We start from the raw sequence: 22,725 nt of genomic DNA, 5'->3' as shown, positions 1-22,725 counted from the left end.
TCTTGTTTCGGTTGCCTTCTTGTTGTAAGACTGAACGTTTTCTTGGTGGGTGTTTGCATTTATCCTAATTACGCCCAAGTCTCTCGGATTCCTGTGATTGTTTAGTTCTTCTAGGCAGCCGCTTAGAGGATCAGACACTTCACCTCTTTGCGAGACTCCGAATAACATTCGGCTAGTGTGTTCGTTAATCGTGCTTTGTACCGTGTGGTTAAGAGCATGTTCAACTGTCTCCACTACTTTATCCCAATGTAGACCTTTATCTGGGTCAACTATTTTGCGATCATGGGTCCTAAACTTCTGTTTACTCTCTCTACTTGTCCGTTGGCTTGCGGCAATCCCGTTGTTATCTTTATGTGATTGACATTGTTTTGTTCTAAAAATTCTCCAAATTCTTTGGACGTAAAACAGCTCCCTCTGTTTGAAACAATGCATCTAGGTCTGCTGGTGGCCCCTGTCAGCGTTTCTCTACCGGCACTTCGTTTAGTCGGGCTGCCATGGCTGCCTTGGTCCCGTTTTTTGGTAGTTCTAGGGATCCAAGCCACTCGGGCAGTTGCGCCGCTGAATACTCTCCTGCTCCAACAAAACCGACATCTCTAATGGTAGTCGACGTTGTTTAACCAATGTCAATGAATGATATGAATAGCACAAACAAAATGTTTTGATTTACACGCGGCTTTTTAGTATTAATCCCACTTCTGAATTTGTAGGAGGCTCTTGGCGAATCAATAAATAGGACACACTCGGATTCTCGTTCAATTGTTCTTTATTTTATTATCTCTTTTTGCATACGACTGGCATGATGATTACAATCCAAGTCCCTTTCTTCCCGCAATCCCGATTACCCGCTTATCGATAGTCCTCAGTGATCTACTTAACCTATTGGTATCTCCAATCGATGTATCTGTGTCGTGGACGATACTAACGCGGGCTTATTCAAAGATATAATGCTTACAAAAAAATAACCTGCTACTAATTATGTTCAAAAAGTATGTTCATTTACGTTCAAAAAACGACAAGTCCCCAGTAAATACTTACGATAATATCTACAGCAAAGTCCAGAATTATTTAGAGGTGAACAGTTCAACCTGTTCTTAATTATATGTAGCTGAAGTACTAAAGCGAAATACCTCTTGCAATCGTATGGCTTATAACATGTAAGTTGTTTGATGCATTTGCATTTCAAGCGAGTTAATACCCAGGAATGGCTATAAAAATTGAAGACCCTTGCCCCCATATGAAGCATTCGTGGGAAATTTTTGAAAGCAGATAGTTTCTAAACTCCAGATTTCCACCCTACTACTCATCAACTTCCATCCTAGGTGGAGCCCAGAAGTGCACTCCTAGCGCTGCAATCCTTTGAGGATGTGTGTCAGGAGGTGATGCATCTGGATACATCCTCGGTAACAAGTAAACCCACTTAGCTCAATCGACATGCGACGGCAAACGGTTTAAGTAGCTCAAAAGGCCCTCCAACCCATTCCGCTCCCTTTGCGCTTCTTTTCCTTACGAGTACATATGTACAACGTCCGAGCACATGCATTTAATTTGTTACATAATTACGTAATTAATAAAACGCAGGACACACAGCAGATACACATAGGCGCACACTGGGGCGTGGGCGTATTTAAGGGCGTGTCCAGGACTCACATGGCAGATAGTGTACCTTGAATAAACATTCCAGCGACCGACTCTAGGAGGACGGGGCTTGACGGTGGCGTATGCGCAATATTGGCAATCGGCAAAAGATTTACAGGAAGCCACAGTGAACTTTGACTCAGCACACACTCGAGGCCATCTGCGTGTGCTCGTGTGTGCTTGTGTGGAGGAGCTTGAACAACCAGAGCAACTAGCAAATGCTTTCAGGCGATGCTTATACATTTGATTACAATGTCATTGAGTAATTAATGTGTCCTTGTCAATAAAAATGCCAACAGGCATACGGACGCAATGCTGCTTGTCAGTCTGACAAGCAAAGGGAGCAAGCACCCACAGCTAGGACTATAAGTATGTCAAGAGTATCTACAACATGAAACTAAAATCCTTTTGTTTGTCTTACTTAATTAATCTCATCAGTCAGAGTCAGAGCTCTGACTGATTTTGCTGGGTTTATATCCTTCAGGCGGATGTAACTGAGACTCTGTTGTTTTTGTACAGGTGACTAGACAAGACCCAGGACATTCTGCCCCATACATTTTGCCTCTTGCATTCTGCAACAAGGAGTCAGTCCCCTCCCAAAACACACATATCACCCACTGTGGCATTGTCTTTCTAATTAATGAACATAAAAAGCACGTTTTCGATATTTATTGCGAATACGTCGAATGCGAATCTTGTGCGACAGACGAGAAACCAACGAAAATAGTTGCAAAGACATGGGTCTTGGGTATTGTTTACATTATTATATTATATTATTATTATTACAATTTTGCCTACTTTTTTGCATTAAAATCATCGGTCGTAGGAATAATATCCTTTGGAATACTACTTGAAGTGCCTTCCGAATCCGTGTTAGAAACAGAGACATAGACAAAAAGCAATTTGAAATATAATTAATAGTCCAGCAGGCAGTCGGCCGGAAAAGCAATTACGAGTCAAAACATCATTTTGCGATAGTCAATCTGGCAAACTCGAAAAGCTTACGGACAAATGCGGCGACAGGATATTAGCTGAAAGTCAAGTCGAAATTGGCTTTGGCTGAAACAAAACCTGGTTTAATTTGTTTGATTGATAAGCACACACATATTGCCCGCAGACCCAGACCCAGATGAGGCAAACTCGTGGGCATAGTCAAACTCAAAAGAGATTTGCATTCATTTTGGGATTTTACATAATTTGCCAACGAATAGAGAAACGTCTGCTGGAGATTGCGATTACGTCTGTACATATAAATTAATTCAGCATTTAGTACGCTTTCTCATTGAATAACTATTCCTTTGTCTTTTGTTTGTTGCAACTTGTTGCACAGAAACTTTGCACAGAGCAGCAACCAAATTCGGGCAGCAGCAAAAAGTATTTTGAATAAATAAAAAAGAGACCCAGAAGCAGCCCATAGTCCCAGAGTCCCAGAGTCCTTCAGTGACAACCGCAAAGCGAAATGCTGTGGCTGAAAAGTTATGTCACTGTACCGAACGGTCCCGGCCCTGGAAAACGCGGGAGAATAGTGGACTGCTGCATCTAATAAATGCCACAACTTTGGTCTCTCTTCTTGATTTGTGTTCGCCAGTTTGCCAGTTCGCCATTCGGGGAGAACTTTGTGGGTCTGGGAAGCCTCCTTAGAAATTGCTTAAGAAACTTTCGAGTCGCTTTGCCTCTGTCTAAACAAACGTAAAAACTTTTGCAGCATTGTAAACAATTCCCAATACACAATTCAATGCGCTTCAACACGCTCTAATGTATGCTCCGGCATTGAAGGATCCGTACAGAAGAACGGAACACGGACAGAGAGCCGGGACTTGGCGGCATATATAACTGGGGAAATACGGAAAATTGGGCTGCTGCTTATGATCAAAATACTTTTTCTTTTGTTTTTTTTTTATATTTTTCGTGAGCAATAGAAGCCCACATAGTTGGTCATGTAGTTTATGTTGAGGATAATCCCCACTTGGCTTCCATACGATACGAATTTTCTGTTCTCCGTTCTCATGCCCAGGCGCCAAGCACGCACCCCCACTACTCACCCATTCACAGCGCCATCTGTGGGTTTGTCAGGACCGTATGGCTAAGTCGGGTGGGTGTGGAGTCTAAGGACCAGTCTGTTGTCAATTTGCCTTTGGCATTTCTCTTTGCAAAATATATCCAACAGTTTTTGCATTCACTTATCGCTCAGCTAACACTCGCAGGCTTTCTCTCATGCTCGCTCCGGATCTCGGCGTCAACATCTTTTATAAGATTTTGGGATTGGTCATCATCATTGTGGTCTCATTATTATAATATGCTCATAGATTGGCTAGCCAGGGTACGGGTTCAGTGACCCCTGTATGGGTGCAGCATTGAACCGTTACCTAAATAAATCTTGATTTCCATAACAACAAATAAAACCGAAATCAATTTCCGTTTTTCCTTCATGTGCAAACACAGACCCAATTTCGTGTTTGTGGATTTTGTGGCTGTCGTTTAATATCGGAGCACGCAACGGAAATGGGAATTCAAATACATAGTAATCCGGCTTAATTACGTGTAATTGACAGTCGTTTTACATTCACGTTCCAAGCTCAGAGTCAGAACCCGCACCAAAATCAGGAACCGAATCCAAACGAACAAAACACAAAGGGATGTTATTAGTTTTGGCTCCATCCCCCATTGGTTCGTCGGGTACCATGGGTGAACATGGTACTCGTATCTGTAGGTCTATAGTACGGACTCTACACCAAATCTTGAATTGTGAATTGTGTCTAGCAAAATGAAAGTGTGAAAGATATCCAAATGCAAGTGGCTGTAAACAATGCCATTAAGACATTGGAGTTAATGAAGGATGACTTACGTATAGATACCTTTCTTATGAAGTATATTAATCAGATCAGTCGATTAATCGAAAACATTTTTTCATTTTGCCAAATGAATACCAATACCATAAACTAGCCTCAGTACTTTCAATTCATGGATCATATAAGCGCTAGAGGAGATACCTTACTATAGAATTATACTACAACTTTTCAACATTAACTTAATGTAATGAATTTTTTGCGTGTGAGATAATTTTTTAATCCGCTATAGAAGAAGAAAGTCCAATTAATTTCTCATACACATGCATACTCGTAGTTTGCAATGCTAATTTATTATATATTACTATTTTGCTTGCCAAATCCGATTGCAAAACTTTTTTTCGAATTCAATTAAAATAAAAATCATATTTTGCAAAATAATATTAATTCAAAATCCTGCAATAAACTCGGTACAAACAAATATTCTCAGCCCTGCTCGTAGAAAAGTATCTGACTTTCCCTTGCTTGGCAATTTTAATTGCAAATAGTGCAATTGAAGTGTGCGTATGTGTTTGTAGATTCCCCTTGACGAGTATGCATACTAGGCAACTAGTTCGGTTAGTCCGGTGCCAAGCTACCAAACTCACGTCCCTGGTTCCAGATGGTTTATCCGACAATTCATTTTAGCGGAGCATTTAACACTTAAATACCCTTCGATTACACTACTTTACACGATTTTTCCCCTTCTAGATTAAGTCGGTAGTTGGGGAGAGAGAAGCATGCCATTTTTAAAATCTTGGATTTTTTTAGTTTTTTTTTTTTAGAGGTAGTGCTTCTCTTTTTCACATAACCTAAGTATCTTACATCTGGTTGCAATAAACTTAGCCATTCTCTAAATCTAATGAATGCATCTATAAAGTTTACCCAAATACAATGTGGTTTTAGCTTATCAAAATATTAAAATGTTTATATCGAAATGTTAGCTTAAAAAAACTCGGGAAAGGTCGAAAAAAATCATGTGACCACTATTTTTTATGAATAGGTGCATTAATTGGCCATCGCTAAAATTGTTCAACTAACCCTAAAAACTAAAAAACCGTATTTTTTCAAAAACCGTATTTTTCCAATAAAAACCGACATAGTTTTTTTTTAAATTTTTTTTTTCAGTTTTTTTTTTTAGTCTGAGTAGTGTAATTTGACAAGACATACCAAACCAAAATTGTGTATAAGTACGAATACTTCGCTTTAAAAATATGTTTTTCTTAATATAAAATCTTTTCTCTTTCAGTAAATATCACAATAGGTAAATCAAGACAAATCAAACAAACACAGTTAAATATATTTTTGGGAATCACACGAAAAGAGTACTGCATTTAAGAAGGACAGAAGGACAAAATTATCTAAGCAACACTCTAGTCTTAGTCAAGTTTCCTCTTTAGTTTGGTTCAACGTCTATAAGAGCATCAAATGAATATATTTACATATTTATAGAACAAGAATTCGAGGGGGTGGATATGTATGGGTATGTATGGATAAGTATACAATATAACCCACGGAAAATAGCTATATGGCTACCGCAAATAGCAATTTGAGTTGTCATTCTGTAAATGCTTTTTCCTGGAAGCAGCGACCAGCATGTGTGTCAATAAAAACGTCAGCGACAGCAAAATTGTTGTCCTACTAAATAAATAATAAAATAAAATAAAATATAAGCCCGCGATGCTAGTACGCGTGGTGTGGCCCTGCACTAGTTAGCTTTTAAAATGGCACTTTAAATATTTTATTATTTTCGCATAATTTATGAAAATTTATAATTCCTACTAGAGCTTCAAACTTACAATTGTTTTTATCCCGTTGCGGCATATCTGCACTTGTTTACGTATTTATTGGTCCCACCGCGAAAAAGAAAGCGGAATAAAAACTATAATTAGATAAAGTTTTAGCTCCACTCTGGGGTTCGAGCTTTTAATTATGCTGCTGCTGATGATGATGGCTCTGGCAACCCCTTTGCCACAAACATTTGCCCACCCATCGAGCACCAACCAGTCGCCTCTCAAAAATTGTGGCTCATAAACTGTTTCCATTGTTTAAACTTTCAAGTTGGCGACAATAAACGTTGAAACTTTTAGTTTTATTGCAAAACTTTCGACGAGATTTTTGGTCGAAACAGAATACGAAAAGACCAGAACAAAAATATCCCGAAAGCAGAATACGTAAATGTATAACAATAACCGCACGGTCTTTTGGGTTGTGGGTCACAAAACTTGCCTCCATAAACACTTCACCCGAGCCCTATTCGCAAATCAGCGCAGGGCAATCAACTGGCTGAGTCTCGCCGAGCCATATGCAAAGTGCCTCCGAGCAGGAAAGAGCAGGAAGGAGGACGGGGAACATTTGTGGCCTTAGCACCCGTAAGCTAGTCGAAATTTAAAGGGGAAGCCCTGACAGTGCGACCGACAGGCAGCCCCACGGCAAACGGCGCCCAAGTCAAACTGTGCAAACCTGCACGTACCTGCACTTGATCTATGCGGATATTAAGATATTGAATTACCTTTTTGTTCGTGCAGCTCAGACTAAGAAGGATACGGATACGAGCATAGGAAGAGGGTGATTGACAGGGCTGCGCTGGAGGTGGACACGGACACGGTCTCACTTCCCTCATGGAATTCCAAGGCAAACAGAAGCGGGTGGTATGAAAAAATTTGGATTCCGTAAGCGGTGTCGATAAATCTTAACGTCAATTGAACGTTAATAGTTAAATAATACAGTAGTGGGAAATATGCTGAAAATTATGCTTGAAATTCCGGGCATAGCCATCCTTACCCTAAGCCCATGCCCCTGATCAATGGATTAGGCTGTGAAAATCCATTAAATATGCAACATGCGTACCAAAGCCTGAATCCAAAGGAAGTTGCCAGCGCATTCATCGAGGAAGGGTCTCGAGCCAGTTGTTTGCCTAGAAGTAGTCAATCTACTTATGATTTCTCCAATGACCTGTTTGCACTCTCATCCAATTCAAAACGATTTTCGGGTAAAGTTTCTTGCAAACTACTCGAGAAAGATTTGGTATTTGAGCGGTTTTCACCGAGCGAATAAAAATGGTATGTTTAAATTATAGAATCTACTTCAATTGTGCGGGAAATTCGATTAGATAGCATTTCAGGGAGGAGATTTCTTATGTATCAGCTGCTGTGTAGATTTTGGAATGAATCAGCTCCTTTAAAATACATTTCTTTTGATTTATCCAGCGATAGATTTTCCACTTAATTATTTTTGATGTGTTACACACAAAGTGCACTCACTCGGCTGCAATTCGTACAGCAAGTTAGTTCTGGGCCCTATAGCCGCCAATTTGTTATTTCAATTAGCCCAAAGCCACACCGCATTTGTGGAATGTTGCCAGTAAAGGGTTAGAGGGCTAGAGCCGAGTGAATCTTATTATTTGAGCATTTACATAATTCACAAAACACCCCAAAAAGAGAGAAGGGGAAAAACCGAAAATGCAAATGCCGCAACAGGGGCCAGCCAGCCAAGGAGAAGAGTATCACTCTCAGACTTTGACTAACGGCATTTTGCAACATTCAGAGGCAGAGCGCAGAGGAAGCATCCGAGCTGGAGCTAAAGAACTTGTTGCTGGCAGAACCCAGAGGAGGACTACTGCTGCCGCTATCCTTTTCAAACTTTTCGAAATAAAATTCACTTAGAATGTCGTGGCTGTCGTGTGCGTTGAATCCTGCAGGCATCTGCATACATTTGTAGCTGCTGGGGCAAGGACATGTAGCGACTTGCATGCAAATACAATTTGGCGCTGGCTTGTTAGCAACTGCTCGGGACCTGCCTCTGCTTCTGCCACTGAGTCTGCCTCCGTCTCTGGATCTGCCTTCGCGTCTGTGTATCTGCATCTGTCTCTGACTTGGATATCCCTTCTTGCAAAACAATAAGACGATGCCTGGCTGGGGTGCCTTCCCTTTTCCTTCGTTTTCCATTCTGTTACTTAGGTTTTTCATGGCTGTCACATGGACAGCCATTGGAAATGAGCTTATGCGATGGTTGCGGTTGTGGTTGTGCCTCTGATCCAGCTTTCCTTTCCGTCCGCGTGGCAACTTTAATAAATGCCACAGCTTATCTGACAGCCCTGACAGTCAGGGACTGCCTTCGCTCCTTACCACATCTTGCGGCTCCCAGTGTTATTTGCGTGCGGCTCCTTTTACGAGTCGCTGGGGTGTCATAAGTGTGTAAAATTCATGCCCCTAATGCACAACATTTGTAATACTCGCATGTGCTGGCCAACATCCACCATTATCAATTTTAAATTGCGTTTAGAGCAGGCGCCGAACGGGGAAATACTCTAATAATATCTCGGCAAAGGTTTTCCTTGCCGACTTCTACATTTTGAGATATAATATCTCGCCTAACATTTAGATTTCTGATATATTTAAGCATAAGAATCTGAACCATTTGCGGAGAGTGTTAAATGGATTCTGAAACCCCACACACACACCCCACACCCCCCCCCCCCCCCCCCCCCCCCCCCCACACACACTGCACAAAAAAAGAACTAGATGCCTTTTGCACAAAAATGCAAGCTGTTCCTTTCAAAGTAGAGTAAGAAATTATTAATCAATGCGACCGTACTAGAACATAAAGAAATTTAATTGAAATTCAATTCAGTTGAAAGGCAGATGGGTATGATATACAAAAGGAAGAAATTAGCCAGTCAAGGACTCAGCTTTGTTAAGAACTGGCCTCTTCATTGTGAGTGGGAAGACCGTACGTCAGAGTAGAGCTGGGGACAGAGCCCTATAGCCATACAGCCAGAGGGAAGATTTTGGCACACATTTGGTAAATTGGCCGAGTTCTGGTCTCTGCTTTGTTTGTGTGTGTGTTCGAGTGTGTTTGTGTGCATCTCCACTATGATGCGGTGTTACTGCGCTGGTTGTGCGGTTGCTGAAGTGAGAAATGCCAAAGCAAAAGCCGTAACCACTTTGTAAGTGTCAAAAACATAACAGCAACGAAAATTGGATTGCAGCGGGAGAAAAAGCAAAGGACCAACACTACCCCCGCCAACAGGCAACAGCCGGAAACGGAAACGGGAGCGGTAGCGGTAGCAGCCTGCGACCCCTGAGCGTGGGCCTGCTTTATGACCAATGCGAAATTGCTGCCTCCATGTATACATATGCATGTTGTTGTTGCCTACTGCCGTTGCTGCCATTATGTTGGCTAATACAATACACACAAATAAGCACATGTACAGGGAGCGAACGAGCGAGCGAAATAGAGAGAGATGCAGAGGACGAGTGGCCGAGTCAGAAGCACTCATTCGCAATGTGGTCTCTGGTCATTCATACGCAGAACACAATTGCATACAATCAGTGACAGGGGGATAGGCAAAACGAGGACAAGGCGGAGGGCGAGGCTTGGGCGTTGGCCGAACACTGACCTGCCTCCGAACTGTAAGCCCAGCATCGTACACCCAATGCCACACCGACCCGGAGACAGACAGGCACACATCTCGATACACATTTGGTCTATTGCGCCATCGATTTGTTTTGTCGGTCGATGTTTATATTGTTTTGCTTTTTTGGATGCATGCAAATCTCTTTCATGTGCTTGCCAAAAATTATTGCATAATTGCCGATGCATTTGCAAACAATTTGCCTACAAAAGCTATGGCCATGAAAGGTTGATTGAACTGCATTGCATGAGGAGAAGGAGAAGTAGGTAGGTTTGTGTGGTAAGGATTTTGTGCCTTAGGGGTACACATTTTGTCATTTGACATACTTTATGCCCAACATAAAATGGTCCAGCTGCACGCACTTGGGGAATATAACAATACAATTGACGTTGGTAAGTTTCATCCCGCCTCATGGCGGATCCCGTGAAAGATCCCCCGCCTCTGGGGAGGCGCCACTGAAAAGTGTCAAAACGAACTGAAATTATGAAGAAAAAATAAATTATGCCAATACCATCTTCAATTCCATTCCTTTTCTCTTTAGTAATTGCGAGGAACGTAAGCCGCAGTGGACGTTTTTTAATTACTGCAAATGTGAGCAGACTCAAAATTTAAGCAAACGCCAAAGGGAAAAGAAATTGCCACAAAGGCTTTTGACACTTGTGTCTATGTATTCGCACTCGCTCCTGCAATCGCATTCTCTGCATTCAACAAGCCTTACCACTCAGCCCAAGTGGCATTGAGGGCGAGCAGCTCTGAGCCAGAGCCTGCCCACATATTTTTGCTTAACTGCTCCTCCAGAGAATTTGTGTCCAACTGCAGCAGTCACCCGGAGGACAGAGGCAATGGGCTGTGACATGCATATGCCACACACACGGGACTCACTCACACTCTTCTACAAAGCTGCCACAGCGAGTGTGTATGCATGCCTCAGTAATGTGACGTGATGACAAAAATGTAAGTTTGGGATGCATTACAAAAGCTCAACGAGAAGGGACGTTTGTGTGGCCCTTCGTACGCGTCACAACTTTTATACCCGCTACTCAGTCAGTATATATGTACATACATTCATATTTACATACATTACCAAACATTAACATTACATAACCTTAATGTGATACATATGTACGTACATATTGTCTGGATGTTACGCGCGGAACCCAAAACACAGTTATCTGTTATTCAGATAGCTGGCGGACCAGTTCAATCAGCTAAAGTAATTTCTAGCAGAAAACCTATACACTACTTTCAGCTGCTCTTTGAAACTTTAAAACTAGGATCTAGCCAGCTTTTCACATTTTTAATTATTTCCTTTTGGAAAAAAAACATATAAAACAAAAACCTTCAAAACTTTGCGCTGGCGTGGCGGCGACACTCGAAGAAAAACAACATTTTATGAGGCTGCACCGCAAAAACTAATAACTCTTTTGCACCATGTCCGGTTCCCTCGTCTCTGGACTTGAGAGGCAGGACTTGAGGTTGACCCAAGAGAAGATTGGCCGAGCTGCAGCTCAGCTGCTTTTGTATTTCGTTTTTTTTTTTGTTACTTTATTTTGAGACGCCCCTACGATTTTTGCGAAAAAGTTTTTCATTGGAAACAACAGAGAATAACGAAAAAAAATTACCAAAGGAAATACCAGCAAAGTGCAAATAATGAGAGCCGATTTTTTGCCGCTCTTTCAAAGGGCAAAGTCATTATAAATAAAAGAAGGTTGCCCTTAAGGCCATGATTTCAACAATTTTTCAAACATTACGAGATTTTTTATACCGGGTTCTCGAAGAGTAAAAAGGGTATTTTGTATTTGTGCGAATAACGCTTCTTCTCAGAGACAATGAGAGCTAGCGCCACCAAATTTTGCTTCCAGACTGCTGCATGCTCACACTGAAACCAGTGTATTTGAAAAATTAGCCCCGCCCCCTTCCGCCTTCCATAGCCACAATTTTGAAGATAAAAGAAAACTAAAACCCCATTTTGTAGGGAATGACCATATCTCTCAGATCACCGGGATTCTTTTGGGATCAGATTGGATCATTATTATAGCCAGAATAAAGAAATAAATTTGCAGTAATGATAATGTAGATGACAGATGTAGAAAAAATTTTAAATGTCAAACGTAAAATTCGAAAATAAAACAATAAGAACAGGTACACTGATTGAGTACCAGTTATAAGAGTTGTGACGCGTAAGAAGCGTCTCACACGTCCCTCGTTTTTATTTATTTACAGCAAAGTAATTGCTACACATTATTATTAAAGCAAGCAAATTGAATGAGATTTGTGGATTGTTAAGCAATCGTAAATTTCAATATTTATTTCTAGTATGCTTTCCCTATTCAAACCCTGTGAGTCCAGAAATGTGGACTTTTGCCGCCCTGAACTTGTTGTTGCCAAAACTGGTTGCAAACGTATTAGCACATTCTATGCAACAAACGTGTGTGTGTTTGCCTGTGTGATGCTTCTGATTGTGACATTACACTTGACATTTACTCGAACGGCAACGAACTGTAGTATTTCAACTCTTTATTCGTTACCGCTCCTCTCTCTCTCCCTCATTCTCTCTTCTCTCTCTCTCTCTATCTCTCTTGTAGGCCGCCATTTTGGCATTTTGGCCTTGCGCATGCTCACCATGACGCCGAGAGAGAAAGAAAGAGAGCAAGAAAAAGGCGCGATGTTGAGGCTCTTGAAAGCCACAGAGCCGCAAAAACCAACAGGCAACGTATTATGCCGCAGTGCATGAACCCCACACTCAGCTCCCCGCTCCCAGTCGATGGGAAATCCTTTGCTTAACGATTTCACTCCCCCATCGTGCCACCGCAGGCTCCTCCGACAGTTCTCTACTAAGTGGCACATTTTTATGAGTCTCAACGGGTTCGCGGTCCGAAGTTGATAATTTCTGTTGCTGTTGCTGTTATCATTTTGTATGCGGCGCATTTAATCAATTTAATGCAAAAATATCCCAAGCGTATTTGCTCTCGTTTCCCCCAACCCCCCAGCTTCCGCTGAAAGATTGTTATTTATCACGTTCGCCTTTTATTTAATTATGCAGCACCAGAAGCAGAGCCACAGGAGCAGCACCATAGCTGGTAATTTGCTGATTTATGCATCTCTTGCCTGATGCTGATTATTATTGTGTTGCTTAATTACCATTCCCCAAAGAGAAAACCCAAAAAAGGGAAGATGATTATTAATAAGCGCAGGCACGAAGAGAGTGGCCAAAGAGACCAAAGAGCGAGTAGTCAAGTGGAGCCAATTTGCTGATTTAGTTGAGCTCCGGAGAACCTGAGCTGTTGACACACTTATCAACCCAGCCCGCAGACATCTACATCTAGTCCGTGCAGTGGTGCTGCCTTCCCAGAGCCATCTCCATCTACCCCGTCAACCCATCAAGTATCGCTTGGAACGTGTTCATTTGCAAATTTGTTTTTGTGTGCTCGGTTAAGTGGCAGTTTGATGCGCAATGTGGCTCTTCAAACGCCGCCCCATGTGCAGGACGTCGAAGTCCTTCTCCCACTGGCACACAGTTCCCTCAGCTCAAACCAGCCCCCAGTACGATGTTGTTAATGTTAAGGCACATCAACGTTGACACCAAGAAGTCATTGACTCGACTCGTTGAGTTATGCTTAGATGTTAGGACATCCCCCACCTCTCCCACAGTGCACCGTTCTCCTCGTCGGTTACACAATTTTGTAATGGGCCACAAGCATACGGGCAGAGGGAGCGGAAAGGGAAGAAGGACACTGAGACAGACAGCAGCGCATTCGTGCCTAAAATTATGCTAACATTTTGTCCGTGTGGCGGTTCCTCCGTTTCCCCTTGCAAGGAAGAGGCTCTGCTCTCGTGTCTCTATATGTGCGCTCCTTTGGATGGCGGAAAAGCCGCTTTTTTGTAAACGTTTTGGGAAATGCACGCTCAAAAATATTCTTAAAGTATTCTATGGGATTCTTTCGTAACACATGTTGAACGAACTAGCAAAAAATTTGTTAGTTACTAACCTTTTATAATTTAACGGAGTTTGGGTGGTAGAAACAATGGACTTTTTATGTCCAATTTCTCTCAGTGCATTGCTGCTTTACGTTAACCGATCATACGAGTGGCAGACCACGAAACAGTCGGTAACAAACCCCCAGACCCTGGGCTCTCCGAAAGCTCACTTCTCAGCAGCTTTACGCCATGGCCAAGTTCCGTTTTGCACAAGCCCCGATCCCTTACATCTCACTGCCACTCCACTCTACTCCTCTCGACTTCACCCATTCCCTTAACCATGGGACGAAGCACCCATGGCGACTTTATATACTACGCACGTTGCTTAATGCGGCATTTTGCGACAAGTGTTGCTGAAACGTCGCTGTGGCATCGTCATCAGCACGCACATACACAAAGACGTATCCCACACATACACACATATACACATCCACAGCAATTGTACGAAAATTGCGTTGAGGGGGCTAGTGGGAGTTGGTTTGGGCTTTCGTGTGGGTGTGCCAGGGGCAGATAAGAGGCAAGGTTTCATTCATACACTCAAGCAAGAAAAACCGCATTTCACATGAAAGAAAGGAAGCAGTAGACGCCACCGCCTTGAGGATGGTACAGTGACAGCTTTAAGTGTACGCCATGTTATACATTCGCTCTGTCACCAAATTAGGCAGTAATCAAAATACACACACACACAGCAACCCACATTGGAGGGGTTGCTGGTTGTGGACAGCCTACTTTTCACTTTTCAGGCGATCATTTTAGAAACAGTTTTGCGCCAGTAGCCGGAGTGGTTGTCGTTTTTTGTATCCCTCGGGTACAGTAAAGCCCACTAACCTGTTGACCTTAATATTTTCTAATCTGGCTGCCACACATGACTGCGCTGGGAGAGGCATCCTTCCTTTGGTTTCTCTGGACTTCAACTTTAGGTAAGCTGAAAACGAAGAAAAGGGAAGAAAAATCGTTCATGGCATGCCCATTACTTGCTTGCTGAGTATTTTCCCTTTTTGAATTTTCCATACCCCATCTGGCACCACACGGACACTTGTCCGCTTCTGTGCGATAAGCCAGGGATAAATGTTTGGTATACATCACGCAATTGCCATCGACCATTCCGATGCGTTGCGTTGGGTTTCCTTAATTAACAACATGGCAACTTCGTTGCTGACAATTAAATCAATTTAATTATTTGTGCGTGCATAATTGAAATTGCATTTCCTCGTGTAGAGGCGTGCGGGATGCTTGGTGGGGAATACGGGTTGCAGGGCCCGAAAGCAACCGCAAAACACTTGAAAATCAATCGATAGAGCGGCCAACGCCCAATACAAAAAAGTGTCGAAAAAACTGCAACTGCAACAGCAGCAACAGCAACAACAGCCACATCAGATGCAGCGGCAATTTGTTGAGAGTTCTATATACAATAAATAAATTGGAGCAGGCGTAAATACAAAATGCACAGCATATACATAAGTATACGTTGCACACACATACACTCTGGCGATAGAGGTGGCAATGCAAAATGTATGCAACATCCACTGTGCGTGTGCATTGTAAAACAAGATAAAGCAACAAAATCAACAGCAAAGGAACCAAAAAGAGAAGCGACACAGAGCACAGAAATGATGTTTGCAGTGTCGCCCCATAAAACACAGGGCTGGATCGGGCATATACGTAAGTATACATATGAATAAATATGTACATACATATGTACATATGTGTTTGATATATCCATGGGTGTGTGACCAAAGAATGCAGTAAGAGGTCAGACAGAGGCTTTAAGTGCCATAACAAATGGGTAAAGTAAGACAGAAAGAAGGGAGACCTAGATGGAGAGGCAGAGGCTAAGTTTGTCGGTGAGGGGAGAAAAGTACTTTTGCTATGCATAACAGAGATAAATGGCATATCACAAGAATTGAAGCAGATATATGTATGTACGAGTACCACTACGCATGCTGAAGCATTAGAAAGTAATAGATTGAGAATTCAGCTCCATCATACGCAGGCTAAATATTTGATGGCATTCACATTTACTTGCCACCTATTAAGAGTCCAGCACACAATGCTTTAACAAATATCGTTTATCTGGGTTAACGAAGGAGAGGAGTACTAAGACTAAGGAGTACTAAGACTACAATGGCAGCTCTTTAACCTCACAAGCATAATTTAATAAGCTCACAAAGCACAATCCCTATGTGATAGGAAAGTTAGCTGATCAAAGTCCAGGCCTTAACTCAACAAAATTAAAACCAAATCTGATAATATAAAGATTTAATAATACAAAACCCATTAATCAGACAGAATACTTTCAAAAATGATTGAATTCTGCTACCAGAAACTCCTGAAAACCTATCAGACTTGAAAAAACATGAACAACTTTGAAGAACAAGGACTTCGCTATCAATACATAATGCGATTTAAAGGCTTCAATGCGTGACCCACTTTCGGACGTGCAACCAAACCCGTAACTGGTGCCTCATCGGCTGTGGTCCAGCCCTGGTACTGCACGTAAATTAATAAATGTTTTGCAATTTTTTATTACTTTTTCGCTTATTTGTGTGTGCTTTTTTTTGTTATTGCTGATTCTGTTGCATATGAGTAATGCAACACGACAGGAGAAGAGCGCGAGGAAAGGCGCGGCTCACAATGGGCCACGCTACGTATACGCAATACACACATACAGGATGATAAGTTGGGGAACATCGGTAGACAGACGGAGAGCGGAGACTGGACAGGGTCCAGTGTGTATGCGTATTTGTCTGTGCATCATACGTCGTATGTTTGCTTTTTAGTGTGAGTGTTGGTGTGTGTCTGTGTAGGGGTGGCCGGGGGGAAAGCGGATTCCGTGTGCAGAATGCGAATGCAAATGGAAGCAGGCAGGCGTCGAAAACATAAAAACGGGAGAGGCTCAGGAATGGGAATGAAAATGGGAATGGAAACGAGACTGAGAATGGGAATGGGGACAGGAATGACCCACAATGAACATGGACGGGCAGCCGCCTGCACATGGAATGCACATGCCTATAAATATAGCACACACACACTATCAGAGAGAGAGAGAGAGAGAGAGAGAGAGAGAGAAATGCAAACATGGGCCTACTATATGCAGCTGTCGAAGGTACCTTGGTTAACATATACCAAGGTATCTACATACCTACATATGTATATACATGGTATGGGGAAGTATCGTAGTAAAATGCCTTAGCAGGTGACGGCTCTAGCCGTGGGGACGCGCGAGACAGACTCCAATAGTACGGAGAGTGCTTGTACTTTACAACATTTTTCAGCTGAAAGCTGCGCTTTGAACAATCAAGCGGCAGGACAATGAAAACAAACCCAGAAAACGAAGCGAAAAGCTGGAAGCAGTTGTCGAGAGCGTAAATGAAAGAGGGAAATGGGGAAATGAGAACTGGATACAGGATTGCGGACGGGAATTCGGACTAAAAACTGGATGTACATATGTATGTGTAGGCAGATCAAAAGCAAATTGAAGCAAAACAGCAAATGCAACACATGAAGTAAAATAAAACCAAAAGCAAAAACCAGAAACCAGAAAAGCATTTCCATTGCGTACGAATGGGTATGCAATGCGATGTGTGTGTGGTCCAGAGTTAATCGGTTGCAGGCTCTTCCGTATTCAGGTCATCATTATTGATTCGACGATGTGTTGCCGCTTGTGCGTATAGAGACATGAATTTTGCGTACGCACTCGGCAAACACACACACGAGTATGGTCATGCACATGCAAATACACATTTTGGCCATTATGTAGTTGCACGCACACGGACACGCATTGCGAAATTGCCACATACTCTCTCTCTCCCTCTCGCTTCCGTTATATATTTTGGAGGCCTACTGCAGCCGGGCGCTATTAACTGTGACCAAAACAGTCGCTGGAAAGGGGGTTGAACAGGGGACCGAACAGGGGCTGGGAAGGACCCTAATCAGGCTGGCATTATGTAAAGTCAGTCAGCCAGCAGGCCACTGGGCAATGCGGTAGCCACGCAACCCAATTCAAAGCGTTCCATAATGCAGATGCATAACTGAGAAATCGGAGTGCCGAAAGATTCCTCTAGATTTCCGAATGACCCTCAGATAGTTCTGATACAATTTTCAAATTTTTAGCTTTCACAAAGTCTGAATAAATATAAATACGTACATATATATAAATGCAGATAAATCTAAGGCGAATCTCAATCTCTTACCGAAACTCCATTATTAATAAGTTTTAATATGTGGTTGAAGAACCTCAGTGATTCTAAGCGACAACTACAATTGCAATTTAAATTGTTGTTCATTTAATTTCAACTGAGGGTAAAATCTGCCGTCGGCGCTGTCTGTCTGTTGTAACGAGTCGACACCGCTGCTTCGTACGAGGGGAAGCCTGCTCTGACAGCGACTGTAATATCAAAAATTAAAATGATATCCATTCTGGCTCAGCCATTTTCACTGTCGCATTTCAACACCGAGCAACGAGCACCAAACACCGCACCACGAATCCGCAGTCCGTTTGGCAATTTGCTGACTACCATTAAATCCGAGTCAAGGATGATGTTGCCTAGGCTAGCACAAACTCGTTTAGTTTTCATTTTCTCCCACAGAAAAAAAATTAAAGAAAATAAACGAGTAGTAACGTTTGCGAGACGCTTTGTACGCGTCAAAACTTTTATATGTAAATATGCAACAAGAAGCTGCAGTACTAGGCGCTCATAAGAACGTACAGACGTACAGACAGACAGATATAGACTCGGCTATTGATACTTATCAAGAATATATATACTGTTTGGGGATCGGAAACGTCTCCTTCTGTGCGTTACGCACATTGCTCCGACCACAAATACAACATACCCTATTTAATCTTCGAGTACCGGGTATAAAAATTGCGTTTGCCTGGCAATTTCTGCCATTTTCACATCTGCCGTGGCATAACCTTTCCCAAAACCTCATTCAATTTCTTTTACATTTATTAGAATTTGCGAACAGTCTACTTTACCATTTCCCTACTCATTCAAAAATCGCTGGCAGGCCCCTATGTGTAAACAGCAGCATCGGCACTCTCCTGCTTGGCATCCTCATCCTCGTCTTCGTCCTGGCTGTCTGGTCCTGTCTGTACATCCGGCCGGAGCAAACGTCTTATGTTTAGGTGTCGTAAAAATGCCTTTTGCCAACAAGTCGTTGGCGACAACGACGCACAAAACGCCAGTGCCACAGTGGATGAGGCAGTAGAATAGGTACATAAATAGTTCAGATGTTGAACAGAGAAAAATACAGGAAATGTAGCTAAACCTGAGTGTTGGATAAATTTTAAGTTGCATTTTTGAAGTCTCGAGCTGCTTCTCTTACAACTCATGTATGATATATGTATGTATGTATGTACATACAATTTACAAATTTATAATCACCAAAAAACCGATGGCCGAATAGGTGATTAGAATACATGATTGCATGTAAACCATTAAAAATTGTGCAATTAATATAAGAAGAGGTCCTCCTACGCTATTCCTCCGAACGTAGATAAATATGTAAAGTTTTCTAGTTTCACTTTTTTGCCTCGCTAGCCCACCGTGCTATTTGGGTTACACCTTTGGCATCTCGTTGTTTATGCTTTCCCTCTGTTTCTTGTGGAATTATTTTGTACACACTTTTCGTGTTTCCCCCTGTTTTTATAACGCTAATTTTCGTGCCGCTGCTGTTTTTGCTGTTACTGCTGTTGTGGGTGCTTGATGATGATGTTGTTGCTGCCGTTGCAAGCCAAACAGGTCTGGGGCTGGAGTATTTCGTTCGTTACCTTACCCTGATTAGAGACGCTGTTGATAAAACATCTTTTGTTTTGAGGCTTGTCTTTGTTATGCATTAGGCGGTGATTATCTCATCACATTCGCAACACCCCGTTAAAGCACCCACCATCAAAACGCAGAAATGTTTATCCACATCCACGTAACCGCTCAAAGTATGCAACGGTTTCTGAAGCATTTCTACTTCACTCTAAAACTTCACTTCCTTCAAAAAGTAAGCAAAACAAGGAAGGGTTCTGCTCTTTTTGTCGATGGAATAGATCGCATTCGTATTGAGGCATGGACACGTGTGTTCCATCCTTCACTCAATTTTTGGGCAAAGAAAACAAATATTTCGATTGATCCATGGAAAAGCGTTAAATTCAATAAGAATACGCGTATGAACGCATTTATATGTCACGTTGGAAAATCCCGTCAGTGCAGGGACTGCGTAAAAACTAAAATTCAATTCGAATCTCGAGATGTGCCTTAGTCTGATTGACTCCTTGAAATTCCAGAGAGCAGAAATCAAATATGCGCCCACAAGTAAACTTAACAGTGGGTAGAAGACAAAGTAGAGCTGCAGAGAATCCACGTTCCAGCCAAGAAAAGCGGAAAAAGCTAAAAGGAAATCGCGACCAACGTACACCGGCAGCATAGGAATGAAGGCACCGCAGGACATACATACAGGAGAATGTTGAATGGAGAATACGACTCAAGTTATTTTTGCCTTGAAATCTCTAAGGAACCTCAGTCTGCCAGGAACTATGTAGGTGGGGACGGAACCCTAGACCACGTTCGCCTCATCTCCTGTTGGATGTTGGATGGCTGCTCAAGTAGCTTCAAGTTAGGAATTCATTGTTAGTTATGCGATTTCAGTGCTTGTTTTCTTTGCGACTTGTCTGCGACGTCGCAGGACTACTACACCGAGGCAAACTAAACGTCTTTCATTGGATTTTGGCATGCCAGGCATTACGGATGGAATGGAATCACGACATCAGGACATGGCTTGGCCACCTCCGTTAGCGTCTCCCAGTCCCACTCCCACTGCCACTGGCACTGTGCCTTCCATTGCACGGCGGCAAGACAAAGTCAAAGTGTTCGACATTATTTGAAATTCATGAATGGCATCCTATCCTTCGAATGCCACAGAGTTCACCGCCATCTCAGAGTCCTTTTACGAGTGCGAGACGTGCTTCCCGGGACCTTCTTTGTTTTTTATGCGTGTGTGTGTGTGTTTTGTCTGACAAATACGAGTAAATTCAAGTAACAGGAGCTGATAATGGCTTATTACCAGGACAACAGCAACCCATCCCCTTCCTAAATCATCGTACATCCTCCTACAATCCTTGGCTGTGGCGTAGTGAGTTCTTCATGGTAATTGAACACGCACGCTAATTAAGACCCAAATAGTTTAGTTCGTTTTCTTACACATTGGATTTGTGTCTTCTGATTTGCTTTCTTTCGCCTTGGCCTTGTCTTTCCTTTGCTTTCCATTAAAACCAATTATTCCGCCAATTAACTGTTCAAGTTTACGATAATTATGTACCACAGCGCAATATTTTCTTTCCAGGAATCCGATCGAATGTTTCTTAAAAGGATAAATATAGCTCATACTTCAAGTCCGCCCACAAATATAATAATAATAGTCTTTTAAATGTTAGCCAAAGAGTGACAGATTGATGAGATTATGCTAAGTTAAGTTGAGTTGAGACGTTCGCTAACGGGAGAAGAATTCCCCCAACACTTATAGATTCCCATTTTGCTAATAGTTCAATCCAACTTTACTCTTCTTTTTTAAACCATTTTTAAATACTTAAATGCTTGTAATACTGGAAAAAACTTCGTAACATGTATGATGTTCGACCAAAAAATCAATTTTAGCAATATTGCTCATTCAATTGAATAGGAATCCGAATATCCACTTTCTTTTTGGTACGTTCTTTCCCTTAGGTAACCATAATGGGCTGCGTCTGTGGACATGTTATCTTGGTAAAATTTCATCCCAAAAATGATCGTTGCATGTAAGCAACACGAATGATAACACTGCTACTAAACGCTGACAATGGTAATCTAAATCGTATTTGATCTCCCTCTTTATACATAGTTGTTGTTGGAACAAAGATCACTATTTTCTAATTATTATTTTTTTTCGCTTCGCGCACGGAGCGTCGCACACGTCCCTCCTCGTGTAAAAGTTCATAATTTAATCAATTTATGATACCTTTTCACTGCCTTCAATTCCGTAAAGGTGTCTTCATGTAGGTACTTACATACATATGAACATATGCACTTTACTCCGGAAATATCTTCATAATTTGAAAGAAAGGGGACAAATAAAATTTTCTTTCCTCTTTACCTTTTTCTCTATTCTCTATTGTTCTCTCTCTCTCTCTCTCTCTCTCTCTCTCTTTCTCTCTCTCTCTCTCTCTCTCTCTGTTCTTATTTGACTTTTTCAGACTGTGTTGCAATGCTTTTTCATTCCTGGCCTTCGCACGCCACTCAGTTCAAGCGGAAACAGCTCGCAACCATCATGGCTACCTCACCAACGCCTCTCTCCTACTTCCGCTTTCTCTTTCCCGCTTTCTCTACTCTATATGTATAATATTAACTATACGTATGTGTGTGTATGGGTGTCTTCTTCTTCAGATGTGTGTGTTATTACTGTAGCAGCAACATCATCCTCATCGCCAGTCAACATCAGCTCTAGCATCGTGTTTGTGTCGAGACGACGCCACCGCCAGCTTGTTTGCATACAAATTAAACTCGTCATTTATGTTAGCTCTCTCTCTCTCTCTCTCTCTCTGTCCCTCTCTCTCTCTCTCTCTTTATCCACTTGGCTCTCTTACTCTTTCCTTCTCTCCCTTCGCATCTCTGTCCCTTTCGTTGCGCCCACTCAATAGCGCGCTCCGTTGCCCACTGTAGATTAATTTATCATCTCGCTTTACAAGCATTCTATGAGTTTAATGAACTTTTAACAAGCAACCTTCCACACCCAATTCTCCACTGTACCCCTTTACAATCCACTTTGCAACTCCACCCAGCGTGCTCTCCCCTGCGTAGTGCTAGTTTTTTTCCTGCATATCCAATTAGTTTTTGCATTTTTTCC

The sequence above is a fragment of the Drosophila guanche genome, unplaced genomic scaffold, assembly GCF_900245975.1.
Source record: "Drosophila guanche unplaced genomic scaffold, DGUA_6, whole genome shotgun sequence".
Taxonomy (NCBI): Eukaryota; Metazoa; Arthropoda; class Insecta; order Diptera; family Drosophilidae; genus Drosophila; species Drosophila guanche.
This window is presented reverse-complemented; position numbering follows the sequence as displayed.